This window comes from Phocoena phocoena, chromosome 20 (genome assembly GCF_963924675.1).
Source record: "Phocoena phocoena chromosome 20, mPhoPho1.1, whole genome shotgun sequence".
NCBI lineage: Eukaryota > Metazoa > Chordata > Mammalia > Artiodactyla > Phocoenidae > Phocoena > Phocoena phocoena.
In genome coordinates, this window is record NC_089238.1 from 5930495 (window position 1) to 5944483 (window position 13989).

Below are 13989 nucleotides of genomic sequence, written 5' to 3' on the forward strand. Positions count from 1 at the left end.
GCCACCGCAATGAGAAGCCCGTGCAGTGCAATGAAGAGTAGCCCCCACTCGCCGCAACTAGAGAAAGCCCGCGCGCGCAGCAACGAAGACCCAACGCAGCCTAAAATAAATAAATTTATTTTTTAAAAAAAGGAGAGAGAGAGATTAAGGACCCTGCCTGAGGTCATAGAGAAAAGAGTAACAGCATGAGGCCTGGACCCTGGCTTCCCACACATGAAGTCCAGTCCCCAACATTGGGAATCTTGATACACTTGGTTCTGGGCCACCACGCTTTTTGTCTTCTCCAAGACTTGACAGCACCCACTGCACAGGTGATGATGTTGAGAGAGCAGATGTGGATACATTGATAATTTGGGTTCTAGAGTGCCTGGGGCAGAGCATGAAAACGGAACTAGGAGTCAGAAGAGCTGGGCACTCCACTAGCTAAATTTCTAGTGACTTTGGCCAAGTTGCTTGATCTCCCAAAGCCTGTTTCCTCATCTGTGAAATGGGGACTATAATTCCTCAGGGAGTTGTTGGGTAGAGAAAATGGGACACATGGTGGGTCACAATGGCAAGCACAGAAAATGCACATGGAAGATGTCTGTTATGTATTATTTATCACGCACTTAAGTCTTTAGGTCCTCACCTCTTCACCTGACCTCAGTCCAGCCCAGCTTCCACCCCCGCACCCACGCCCAATCCGGCACTTCCTTGGCTTTCTCAACCACCTCCTACCCGGCCTCTCATTCCACTTGCCCAACCGTAACAGTGGTAGTGCCATCAGCACCAACAGGATCTCAGGGACAAGAGAGAATCAGGACCTATTATGCTGCTAACACTTGATCTCAGATCCACATGTCCTGGAGGGCAGGATTTGGAATGCATCCGGAGAGGAGAAGCAGTTAGAAGCAGAAGGTGGAGGTAGAAATAAATTCACTGTTTACTGGGTATTCTTATCTCTGCAATCATCCTTAAGGTCCATCCACCTGTGAATTAGGAGCCTCATGGGACCAGAGGCTGAGCAGCTTCGGGAACAGGGACAGGGAAGGTTCCCTGTGACTCTCTGTGGAGTCTCAAGACCATGTCTGCTTTCTTCTCTTTCCTCTAGTCTTCACTCCCAGCCCCTTCTCCCTTTAAAGGGTCTCAAGTGCCAGGCTGAGGAGCTTAGGCTTTTTCGCAAGTCAATGGGGAAGTCGTGGAAATCATGGAAACGTTTTGAACCATGGTGGGGGGGCGGACAACGGGTGTGGATGTTATAAAGGTCTCTATGGTCTGCATTGAGGAGGAAGCAATAGTTCAAGAGAAAGATGATGTGGTCTGAGCTGGCCCAGTGGCTATGGGGGATGGAGAGGATGGGGTATATTTAAGAGACATTTGAGTGATAAAAGACATTTCTACGGCTGGCAAGATAAATTCCAAACTCCCTTGCCTTGCATCAAGGCTGTCCATGATTTGGGCTCACACTTGCTCTATCTCTACTGCTCCCCTTTCTGCCATTCTTTGCAAGCTTAAGAGAAACAAGTATGTATACATATATACCACATCTACTCCGTGCATTCCTACCTCTGTATGTTTACTTGGGCCACCCCCTTTTTCATGGCATCCTTCTGCAACTCTCCCCTCTGCCCACATTCAAATCATACCTCTCTTTCTAGCCCAGGTCAAATGTAACTTCCTCCTGGTAGCCTTCCTGGATCCTCACAACCACAAAAAAGCCTCCTTTCTCAGACTTTCTTCAGCACTTATATATATTCATCTCTTTTAGAGCAATGTCTCAGGCAGAACCCAAGAGTTGCCTGATATCTACCGTCTTGTATGTTCTTATTATTTCAAATTTGTTCAGGTGGTGAAGTTATCAGTTTAAAAAAAAAACCCTATTTCCCTTCCTCCTTTACATCTAGGGCTGGCCACTTGACAGAGTTCTGACCAACGAAGCAAGTACAAGAAAAATGCTATTAAATTATTATCACCAAATGGAAGTCTATTCAGCCATTACCCCATTTTTGCCATCATAACTGAGCTCTGAAGGTCTGTTTTTTGCATATAATACTAGCTAATGAAATTTGAGAGCTCGATTTTTTTTAAAAAAAACTAAGTGTTCATGATAAAGGAAACGTGTCTGAGAAAGAATTGAAGATGTTTCCTTCCCCTGCAGCTATAAATCAAAAGATACGGTTTTGTGTTATAAAAAGGTTCAGGGAGTCTGATTTGACATTGTGCAAAACTGAGAATGTTTATAAGAACATAATTTATGTTCCCCTCTGCAATATACAGTTTCATATGAATATTCAAGACTGGTACTGATTTGTTCTGTTCTCTGTTGATATAAGTCCGCCCTTGGAAGAACAATTCAAACAAAGCAGTCTTACGATACTCCAAAGACATTAGAAATTATTCCATGTCTTATGAAAATGATATCCAAATAAAATGGAATTCTGACCAGTGGTCTTACTTGATAATTTTTTGCTCTGGTAACAATAACATTTTAATTGACATCTCTGTTTCTTAAATTGTATACCTGTCTGTAGGACGGTACTGTTCTCTTCTCCCACGTGAACAATGCAAAAATAAAAACCACAGACTCTGCTGTTAGATTTATTATTAGGCAAATATCTCGAGAGACTTGCCTACTTGAAATACCAAATGTCTGAGGCTATCTGCAGGAGTCTTTTGGGGAGTTCTGGTTTTCTGATATTAGCACCGCTACTTTCTTCTTGCTGCTTTTCTTCTTCTTTTCCCCTGGAATATAGATGTGATACTGGAAGTGGAGCAGCCATCTGGCGACCATGAGGAACCATGTAGATCAAAGCCACAGACTGAGGAAATTATTGACAACAGTATAGGGATCCTTGTTCCCTGATAGCCTTGTGGAGCTGCTACACAAACCTGCACGGTCTACCGCACGCTTCTTCACTTGGTTACTGCTTTCGTTGGGAAACGGATGAAATACCCTACCAGGGAATCTATCCAAGAGTGAGCTCCTTGAGAAAAGGCCCTACATCAAACACATCTTTGTGTCTTTCCCAGTGCTTAGAAAGGTTCTCTTCTGAAAAATATATTCCTTATTATCCTTGTAATGTCTTTAGGATCTGTAGTTATAACTACTCTTTCATTCCTGGTACTCAAAATTTGTGTCTTCTCTCTTTTTCTCAGTCAGTTTCCTTAAGGTCTATCAATTTTATTGAGTTTGTTTTTTTTTTTTTAAAGAACAAGCTTTTGGTTTCAACCGATTTTTCTGTATCGCTTCTTTTTTTTTTTTTTTTTTTTAATGAAAAACCACTTTATTGAAAATTTAGTTGTTTCCAATTCTGGAAGGTTAATTTTTTTTTCACATCTTTATTAGAGTATAGTTGCTTTACAATGGTGTGTTAGTTTCTGCTTTATAACAAAGTGAATCATTATACATATATCTCTTCCCTCTTGCATGTCCTTGCCTCCCACCCTCCCTATCCCACCCCTCTAGGTGGTCACAAAGCACCTAGCTGATCTCCCTGTGCTATGCGGCTGCTTCCCACTAGCTATCTATTTTACGTTTGGTAGTGTATATATGTCCATGTCACTCTCTCACTTTGTCACAGCTTACCCTTCCCCCTCCCTGTATCCTCAAGTCCATTCTCTAGTAGGTCTGCATCTTTATTCCCGTCTTGCCCCTAGGTTCTTCATGACCTTTTTCTTTTAGATTCCATATATATGTGTTAGCATACGGTATTTGTTTTTCTCTTTCTGACGTACTTCACTCTGTATGACAGACTCTGGGTCCATCCACCTCACTACAAATAACTCAATTCCGTTTCTTTTTATGGCTGAGTAATATTCCATTGTATATATGTGCCACATCTTCTTTATCCATTCATCCGATGATGGACACCCAGGTTGTTTCCATCTCCAGGCTATTGTAAATAGAGCTGCAATGAACATCTTAGTACATGACTCTTTTTGAATTATGGTTTTCTCAGGGTATATGCCCAGTAGTGGGATTTCTGGGTCGTACGGTAGTTCTATTTTTAGTTTTTCAAGGAACCTCCATAGTGTTCTCCATAGTGGCTGTATCAATTTACATTCACACCAACAGTGCAAGAGGGTTCCCTTTCCTCTACACCCTCTCCAGCATTTATTGTTTCTAGATTTTTTGATGATGGCCATTCTGACCAGTGTGAGATGATACCTCATTGTAGTTTTGATTTGCATTTCTCTAATGATTAATGATGGTGAGCATTCTTTCATGTGTTTGTTGGCAATCTGTAGTATATTTTCTTTGGAGAAATGTCTATTTAGGTCTTCTGCCCATTTTTGGACTGGGTTGTTATTTTTTTTTTTGATACTGAGCTGCATGAGCTGCTTGTAAATTTTGGAGATTAATCCTTCGTCAGTTGCTTCATTTGCAAATATTTTCTCCCATTCTGAGGGTTGTCTTTTCGTCTTGTTTATGGTTTCCTTTGCTGTGCAAAAGCTTTTAAGTTTCATTAGGTCCCATTTGTTTATTTTTGTTTTTATTTCCATTTCTCTAGGAGGTGGGTCAAAAAGAATCTTGCTGTGATTTATGTTATAGAGTGTTCTGCCTATGTTTTCCTCTAAGAGTTTGATGGTGTCTGGCCTTACATTTAGGTCTTTAATCCATTTTGAGTTTATTTTTGTGTATGGTGTTAGGGAGTGCTCTAATTTCATTCTTTTACATGTAGCTGTCCAGTTTTCCCAGCACCACTTATTGAAGAGGCTGTCTTTTCCCCACTGTATATTCTTGCCTCCGTTATCAAAGATAAGGTGACCATATGTGTGTGGGTTTATCTCTAGGCTTTCTATCCTGTTCCATTGATCTGTATTTCTCTTTCTGTGCCAGTACCGTACTGTCTTGATTACTCTAGCTTTGTAGTATAGCCTGAAGTCATGGAGCCTGATTCCTCCAGCTCCGTTTTTCTTTCTCAAGATTGCTTTGGCTATTCAGGGTCTTTTGTGTTCCCATACAAATTGTGAATTTTTTGGTTCTAGTTCTGTGAAAAATGCCAGTGGCAGTTTGGTAGGGATTGCATTGAATCTGTAGATTGCTTTGGGTAGTAGAGTCATTTTCACAATGTTGATTCTTCCAATCCAAGAACATGGTATATCTCTCCATCTATTTGTATCATCTTTAATTTCTTTCATCAGTGTTTTATAATTTTCTGCATACAGGTCTTTTGTCTCCTTAGGTAGGTTTACTCCTAGATATTTTATTCTTTTAGTTGCAGTGATAAATGGGTGTGTTTTCTTGATTTCACTTTCAGATTTTTCATCATTAGTGTATAGGAATGCAAGAGATTTCTGTGCATTAATTTTGTATCCTGCTAATTTACCAAATTCATTGATTAGCTCTAGTAGTTTTCTGGTAGCATCTTTAGGATTCTCTATGTATAGTATCATGTCATCTGCAAACAGTGACAGCTTTAATTCTTCTTTTCCAATTTGGATTCCTTTTATTTATTTTTCTTCTCTGATTGCTGTGGCTAAAACTTCCAAAACTATGTTGAATAATAGTGGTAAGAGTGGGCAACCTTGTCTTGTTCCTGATCTTAGTGGAAATGGTTTCAGTTTTTCACCATTGAGGACGATGTTGGCTGTGGGTTTGTCATATATGGCCTTTATTATGTTGAGGAAAGTTCCCTCTATGCCTGCTTTCTGGAGGGTTTTTATCATAAATGGGTGTTGAATTTTGTCAAAAGCTCTCTCTGCATCTATTGAGATGATCATATGGTTTTTCTCCTTCAATTTGTTAATATGGTGTATCACACTGATTGATTTGCATATATTGAAGAATCCTTGCATTCCTGGGATAAACCGCACTTGATCATGGTGTATGATCCTCTTAATGTGCTGTTGGATTCTGTTTGCTAGTGTTTTGTTGAGGATTTTTGCGTCTATGTGCATCAGCGATATTGGCCTGTAGTTTTCTTTCTTTGTGACATCTTTGTCTGGTTTTGGTATCAGAGTGATGGTGTCCTCATAGAATGAGTTTGGGAGTGTTCCTCCCTCTGCTATATTTGGGAAGAGTTTGAGAAGGACAGGTGTTAGCTCTTCTCTAAATGTTTGATAGAATTCGCTTGTGAAGCCAACTGGTCCTGGGCTTTTGTTTGTTGCAAGATTTTTAATCACAGTTTCAACTTCAGTGCTTGTGATTGGTCTGTTCATATTTTCTATTTCTTCCTGGTTCAGTCTTGGCAGGTTGTGCCTTTCTAAGAACTTGTCCATTTCTTCCAGGTTGTCCATTGTATTGGCATAGAGTTACTTGTAGTAATCTCTCATGATCCTTTGTATTTCTGCAGTATCAGTTGCTTCTGTTTTTAATTTAATTGATGTCTGCTTTCTCTTATTTCTTTCCTTCTGCTTGCTTCAGGGTTAATTTGCCCTCCTCCACCTCCTTCTTTTCTTTTCTTTTCTTTTTTTTTTTCACGTTAAATATGCTTTATTAGCCAGTTGATCATACTGGTTAAATATTTGCCCCAAACTGTAAGAAGTCAAATAAGTAGGTCCTAAGACAGGTAGGAAGAAAAGAATCATATTCATTACTAAGTTCAGGAAACCTAATGTGCTGGACACAAGGACACGCAGTCGGGGAGGCGGAGGGAAGGGGGCCCAGTGGATGCCTTTAGACACACACCCAAGATGGTGAGACCTGGATCCTTGCTTTCACTGTGTGTGTGGCTCTTTCCCCAAGAAAAGACTCATTGTGTGTGTGTATGTGTCTGTATCTGTGACTGGTCTCAGAGGCTCAGCTGACCGAGGATCCCTGGGCAGAGTCTCAAGGAGAATCAGCTCATTTTCTGAGACGTGGTCCATTTTCTAGGATGCTGTCTATGTCCAGGGTACCCTAGGTGTGGGCAGTGCTATACAACCATTTACGTGGCTGAAGGCCGGGGTGGGTGGGCTGACCTGGGGATGACCCTGCTTGGCAAGGGGGTGGGCTCCAGTGGTGGAGGTTGGGTTCCCCCGCCCCCCTCCGGAGGCAGATTAAGTGGTGGCAAGAGCTTTCCTAAGTTCCTCACTCCTCTTGTGGTCAGGGTCTTCCATTTCCTGTAGTTTCTGGGAGATTTCAGTAAGGATGATCCCTCGGTACTGTCTGCGCTGCCCTAGGGCCTCCATGTCAGCCAGGAATTCTTTCCTCTCCTGGATTTCCTTCACCAGTTCTTCACACCGGTCCAGCTCAGGGGCTGGGCCCTCCTGTCGCACAGGAGGGGCTTTCTTTTCCATTCCTCTGGCTCTTTCCTGGTGGCAAAAATATTTTGGAGTCTTCGCTTCTCCTTCTCCAGATCTCGGGTGGCTTGAGGCTTCAGCTGCTCCCGGCTGTAGGCCCCGTTGTCTTGGCACACGCTGGCAGTCTGGAGGTGGGACCGGGCAGCCAGGATGGGAGGCAAGCAGATGGCTGAGGCCGGCGGCTTGGAAGGCAAGACCCTCTAGCTGGAAGTTGGGCTGCACTGTAGGGGGAGAGTGGCTCCTCGTTTCATGGTGTCCATGATGTGGCGCTGTTGGAAGTCTGTCAGTTTCGATTCCTTCAGCATCACTCTCAGCAGCTCGCAGGTCCCTGGGGTGTAAGTGGCTGGCTTGGGGCAGCGCCAGAACCCAGTTCCTTTGGTCACTGTCTCCACCCTCTCCTGGGAAGCCATGGGAGGGCTCCTAAGGGTTCTAGATTCTTCCTGGAAGTAGACCAGGAGTCAGAAAGCCTAATCTTTGTCTCCCGCTTCTGGAAGATTCTGGGTAAGTCAGTTCCCTCACTCTTGGTCTGCATCAGAGGTTGCAAACTGGTGGTACCCAAGCTGGATTTGACCCATAAATAGATTTTGTTTGGCCTCCTAAAAGCTTAATTTATTAAATCAAGTTTTTTCGTGTGGGGGGGATAACATTTAAAAATCAGGCTATTTCACACAAAAAAGTGGCAGTCCAGTGGTTAGGACTCTGTGCTCTGTCAAGGGCCTGAGTCTCATGGGGTCATTCTTAGGATTAAACAAATTACTAGGACAGAGCCTTACATAGTGTACACTCAATAAATGTTAGTTACTATTTATTAAATTACCTACTTGGCCTCTCTCAGCATTTGAATTGGGACTACTTTTTTACACCTCTGTTCTTCTGGTTTTAGAATCAGCTCTCTGCTTTCCTTTTTTTTGTTGTTTTTTCCTGGTTCTAGAACCAGAGCTCTGCTTTCCTTTCTTTTTCTTTCTCTCTTTTCTTTTTTCCCCCTTTTTTCTTATACTTCAATTTTTTTCTCTCTCTCTTTTTAATTTTTTTTAATTTATTTTTTTGCCGTGTTGGGTCTTTGTTGCTGCGCGTGGGCTTTCTCTAGTCGCGGTGAGTGGGGGCTACTCTTGTTGCGGAGCATGGGCTCCAGGCACATGGGCTTCAGTAGTTGTGGCACACGGGCTCAGCAGTTGTGGCTCGCGGGCTCTAGAGTGCAGGCTCAGTAGTAGTGGCGCACGGGCTTAGTTGCTCTGCGGCACGTGGGATCTTCCCGGACCAGGGCTCGAACCCGTGTCCCCTGCATTGGCAGGCAGATTCTTAATCACTGCACCACCAGGGAAGTCCTCTCTTTCTGTTTCCACTGTTTTTCTGGTTTAGAGCCAGATCTCTGCTTTTTTTCTTTTTTTCTCTAATATTTTATTTCCTCTCCCCCACCCCCACCCACTTTCCTGTTCCATATTTCTACATGCCTTACAGGACCACGTTGAGTGGACTCTGCACCAACCCTTAATCCCCACATGTCAAAACAGATTTCCTTTCTCTTACTTACATAAATAAGATGCTGTCCAGCCTTCCAGGTAATGAAGTATTTTCTCTTCTTCACACCCCACAACCATTCCCTTTTTGCACTGCCAAATTTTTTTTTTTTCCTTTTCCGTTCTCTGATTTAAAACTGCATTTGGGTGTTGGAACGAGCCCTGTCTGGGTCCTGGCCCAGGCTTAGCCATTAAATCACGGAATAACCTTGGTCAACTATATCCCTCTCTCTGGTTTTCCTTTTATTTCTTCATCTGTAACATGAGTGGGCTTGATTGTTTGAGATGTGATGATCAGCCTAGCTCTAAAATTCTGATTTCTTCTTGCTCCTCTCTGCCAGCCTTTAGAGATACATGGAATGAATCCTCATTACCCTCTTTTTTTTCCTGCCCTTCTATTGCCCTTCATCCATCACTTCTCCTCCCAATTTTACCTTTGTCTCTCATTCCAAGGCTTCCAGGAGATTCTTTATCCTCAGTACACCTCCCTCAGCAGAACGTAAGTAATGCAAAGGGCTTTCCAGACTTCCTAAGGGCGGGACTGAATTTTGGATGACCTACTTATGTTGCCTAGGAAACGAATTTTCTAGAGAAACCAAGGACTAACAGTGAAACTGATTAGCTGGTTTACAACACGCGGGATAACTGTGTGACTAATGACTGAGTGCCTTGTAGGGGGATTAACTTATTAAGAGGCTGATTTACAGGGAGCCTAATTTGACTGACTAACAGGGCAGGCTGTGAAGGGGGTGGATGATCTGATTAGCTGATTAAATGATTTACGAGGGGACTAACTGTTGACCCATCAGGGCGCTAGCCTGATCCTCCAACGACACACCGATTGGTGATCTTACTGATATTGGTGACCCCCTAGTTCCCCTTCAGGCTGACTGAGTGACCCACTTGGTGGCAGGCTCCCAGTGAACTGGCTGGCTAGCTGGTGAGCTAGCTCTCAGGGAGCCTCCCAATCTGATCCAGAATTGGCCTTTCTGACTAAGGGGATCTCGGAGGCCTCTCAGGACGGACAGCCACCTTGGGAGGCCTCACTGACGTCGTAGCTGCCTAGCTGCCCAAGGTCACTTGGATTGACAGAGATGCCCTACTTTCATGGAAGCCCAGTTTGGACAGTCCCAACGCAGGTTCTACACTCAATAACTGACGGGAAAGCCAACAGGCCCAGCGCGGCCCCGTGAGGCCCCGCGGGGTCTGATGCCCTGGCCTGTCCGCAAGTGGAAGGCTGCAGCTCAGTGCCACGTGGAAACTGCTCTGGATCCAGGCTGTGTGCCTCCTGCGCATGTGCTGTACGCGTCCACCCGGCAGCCAATCAGCTACTGCATGGGCCTGTTTCATAGCCAATCAGCGACTGCATGGATTAGTAGTCCACAGCCAATCAATGAGGCAGATGAAGCTTTGGGAGTTGATGCACAGCTGCAAGAGCCAATCAGGAGCTGAAAGCACATGCCCGCCCCCCCACTTTGTGTGTGGGGGCCTGGTGGGGGAAGGGGATCAAGCTTCAGGGCTTGAGCCAATCTGTAGTGTGGGTTGTGCTATGGAAATTTAGGAGTCAATTTTCTTCTCAGAGAAGCCTTTTTTGACCATGTTCATGAAAACCATGGGGGGGGGGGTGGCAAATTAGGAGTTTGGGATGAACAGATACACATTACTATATATAAAATAGATAAACAACAAGGACCTACCGTATAGCACAGGGAACTATATTGAATATCTTGTAATAAAGTATAATGGAAAAAAATCTGAAAAAAAAATAGTCACTTTGCTGTACACCTGAAACTAACACAACATTGTAAATCAACTATACTTCAATAAAAAAAATTTCAAAAACAAAAATCACTCTGCCCTCACCCTGATGGCTCTCATTCACACACACACACACACACACCCCTTCCAGAATTCTGATTGGGATTTCATTGAATTAACAGATGAATTGGGGGACAATCTGACCAGGAACACAGCACAATATTCTTTTTAAAAACTGCGATAGGCCTTTCCTCGCCTTCTGAGATGGCCCACACTATGTCTGTGGAGTGTGTTTCCCTCTAAATAAATCCACTTCTTACCTTAAAAAAAATTGTGATAAAATATCCATTACATAAAATTTATCATTTTAATCATTTCCAAGCGTATAATTGAGTGTCACTAAGTACACTCACAGTGATGTGCAACCACCACCTCTATCCATCTCCAGGAAACTTTCCATCATCCCAAATTTAAACTCTGTAACCACTAAACAACACCTCCCGTTCCTCTCTCCCCTCAACCCCTTGTAATCACCATGCTACTTCCTTTCTCTAGGAATCTGACTAGTCTAAGTACTTCATCTAAGTGGGACCCCATAATATTTATCCTTTTGTGATTGGCTTATTTCACTTAGCATAATGTTTTCAAGGTTCATCCATGTTGTAGCATGCAACAGGATTTCTTTCCTTTTTAAGGCTGGATAATATTCTGGTGTGTGTGTGTATGTATGTATGTACATATATATATATATGCACCACATTTCGTTCATCCATTCATCTGCCAATAGACACTTTGGTTGTTCCACCTCTTGGCTATTGTGATGCTGCTGCTATGAACATTGGGTTACAAATACCTGTTTGAGTCCTTGCTTTCATTTCTTTGGGGTATATACCCGGAAGTGGCATTACTGGATCATATGGTCATTCTATGTGTAATTTTTGGAGGATCCTTCAGACTGTTTTCCACAGTGGCTTCGACATTTTACATTCTCACCAGCAATGCACAAGGGTTCCAATTTCTCTGAAACTTCATCAACCTCCCTATTTTTTCTTTCTTTGATAATAGCCATCCTAATAGGTATGAAGTAATATCTCATTATTACTTTTATATCTTCTTTGGAGGAACGTCTATTCAAGTCTTTGACATTTTAAAAATTGGATCATTTATATTTGTTGAGTTGTAGGAGCTCTTTATATCTTGTAGATGTTAATCCTTTTTCAGAGATATGATTTGCAAATATTTTCTCCCATTCTGTGTGTTGCCTTTTCACTATGTTGATAATGTTACTAGATACACAAATGTTTTTAATTTTGGTGAAGTCCAATTTTTTCACTTTTCTTTTGTTGTCTCTGTTTCACTGTCATACCTAAGGAATATTGGTCTGTAGTTTCATTTTCTTGTAGTCTCTTTGTCTGGCTTTGGTATCAGGGTAACGTTGGCCTCAAAGAATGAGTTAGGAAGTGTTCCCTCCCCTTTGATTTTTTGGAAGAGTTTAATAAAGATTGATGTTAATTCTTCTTTAAATGTTTGGTAGAATTCATTCATGAAGCCATCTGGTCCTGAGCTTTTCTTTGTTGTGAGGTTTTAAATTATTGATTCAATCTTATTACTAGTTATAGGTCTATTCAGATTTTCTATTTCTTCATGATTTAGTCTTAGTAGATTGTGTGTTTCTAGGAGTTTATCCATTCATCTGGGTTATCTTTTTTTTTTTTTTTTTAGAATCAGTAGTAATATTCTCACTTTCATTTCTGATTTTTGTAATTTGAGTCTTTTCTCTTTCATTCTTAGTTGATCTAGTTAAAAGCTGGTCAGTCTTGCACTTCCCTGGTGGTAGAGTGGTTAAGAATCTGGCTGCCAATGCAGGGGACATGGGTTTGAGCCTTGGTCGGGGAAGATTCCACATGCCGCAGAGCAACTAAGCCCGTGCACCACAACCATGGAACCTGCGCTCTAGAGCCTGCGAGCCACAACTACTGAGCCCACGTGCCACAACTACTGAAGCCCTCATGCCTAGAGCCCCTGCTCTGCAGCTAGAGAAGCCACCACAATGACAAGAACGAAGAGTAGCCCCCACTCACTGCGACTAGAGAAAGCCCACACGCAGCAACGAAGACCCAACACAGCCAAAAATTAAATAAATAAATTTATATTTAAAAAAGTTGGTCAGTCTTGTCGATCTTTTCAAAGAATCAACTTTGTTTTGTTGATTTTTTCTATTGCTTTTCTATTCTCTTTCACTTATCTCCATTCTAATCTTTATTATTTATTTCCTTCTGCCAGCTTTAGGTTTCATTTTCTTTTGTTTTTCTAGCATCTTAATCTGTAAAATTATGTGGCTTGTTTGAGATCTTTCTTCTTTTTGAATGTAAGCGTCTACAGCTATACATTTTTCTTTTAGCACTGCTTTGACAGCATCCCATAAATTTTGGTATGTGTTTTGGTTTTCATTTGTCCCAAGGTATTTTCTAATTTCCCTGGTGATTTCTTCTTAGACTCTTGATTGTTGAAGAGCGTGCTGTTTAATTTCCACATAGTTGTGAATTTTCCAGTTTCCTTTCTGTTATCGATTTCTAGTTTTAGTCCACTGTGATTGGAAGAGATGCTTTGCATGATTTCCGTATTTTTTTTTTTTTTTTTTTTTTTTTTTTTTTTGCGGTACGCGGGCCTCTCACTGTTGTGGCCTCTCCCGTTGCGGAGCACAGGCTCCGGACGCGCAGGCTCAGCGGCCATGGCTCACGGGCCCAGCCGCTCCGCGGCATGTGGGATCTTCCCAGACCGGGGCACGAACCCGCGTCCCCTGCATCGGCAGGCGGACTCTCAACCACTGCGCCACCAGGGAAGCCCTGATTTCCGTATTTTAAACTTTATTAAAACTTGTTTTTTAACAAAGAGAAGTTTCCTTTTCCCTGTGGCAATAATCCCATTCCCCTTATTGCAATAATCCTTTTGAACAAACTCTCTTTTTATCTTAATCCAGATTTGTTTTTTGTGTGACAGACTGAAGGAGGAAGTCCAGCCTCCTCAACATGGCTACAAAGTCTTTGGAGAGCAGAGACCAGTCAAAGTTTCTAGGGATGTGACCTCACCTTGTGTCTTTTACCCCAGGTCTCACTACTGCGCACTGATCTCTCTCGTCCAAACAGCTGCCAGGTCGTCTCCCACCTCCTTGTTTTATACCTGATGTTATTACTACCTGGGATGCTTTGCATTTTCTCTGCTTGGCCAGCTCCTGCTTTTCTCCTAATACCCTATGTCCATCCTGATAGGAACCACATCACATTGTGTTTTAATAGGTTACGTATTTCTGTTCCTTCCCCAAACCTTACCCCACGAACTTGAACTCGTCTGAGGCAGAAACTGTATCTTCTTCCTTTTGTTATTCTTGGTGTATGGTAGGATGCAGATTGGGAACAACAACAGAAAGAAGTCTGGGGAACAAAGAAATGAGGAACAAATATAGGAATTTCCCATGGCTCCCCTCATGAATGCGACGCAAAGGAACTGAAAT

General features: G+C 42.6%; 1 pseudogene; it reads right to left on the minus strand.

Annotated features, from left to right (window-relative positions):
- Positions 1–6960: 6960 nt before the first annotated feature.
- LOC136141408 (UPF0193 protein EVG1 pseudogene) lies at positions 6961–7613 on the minus strand (annotated as a pseudogene).
- Positions 7614–13989: the final 6376 nt, after the last annotated feature.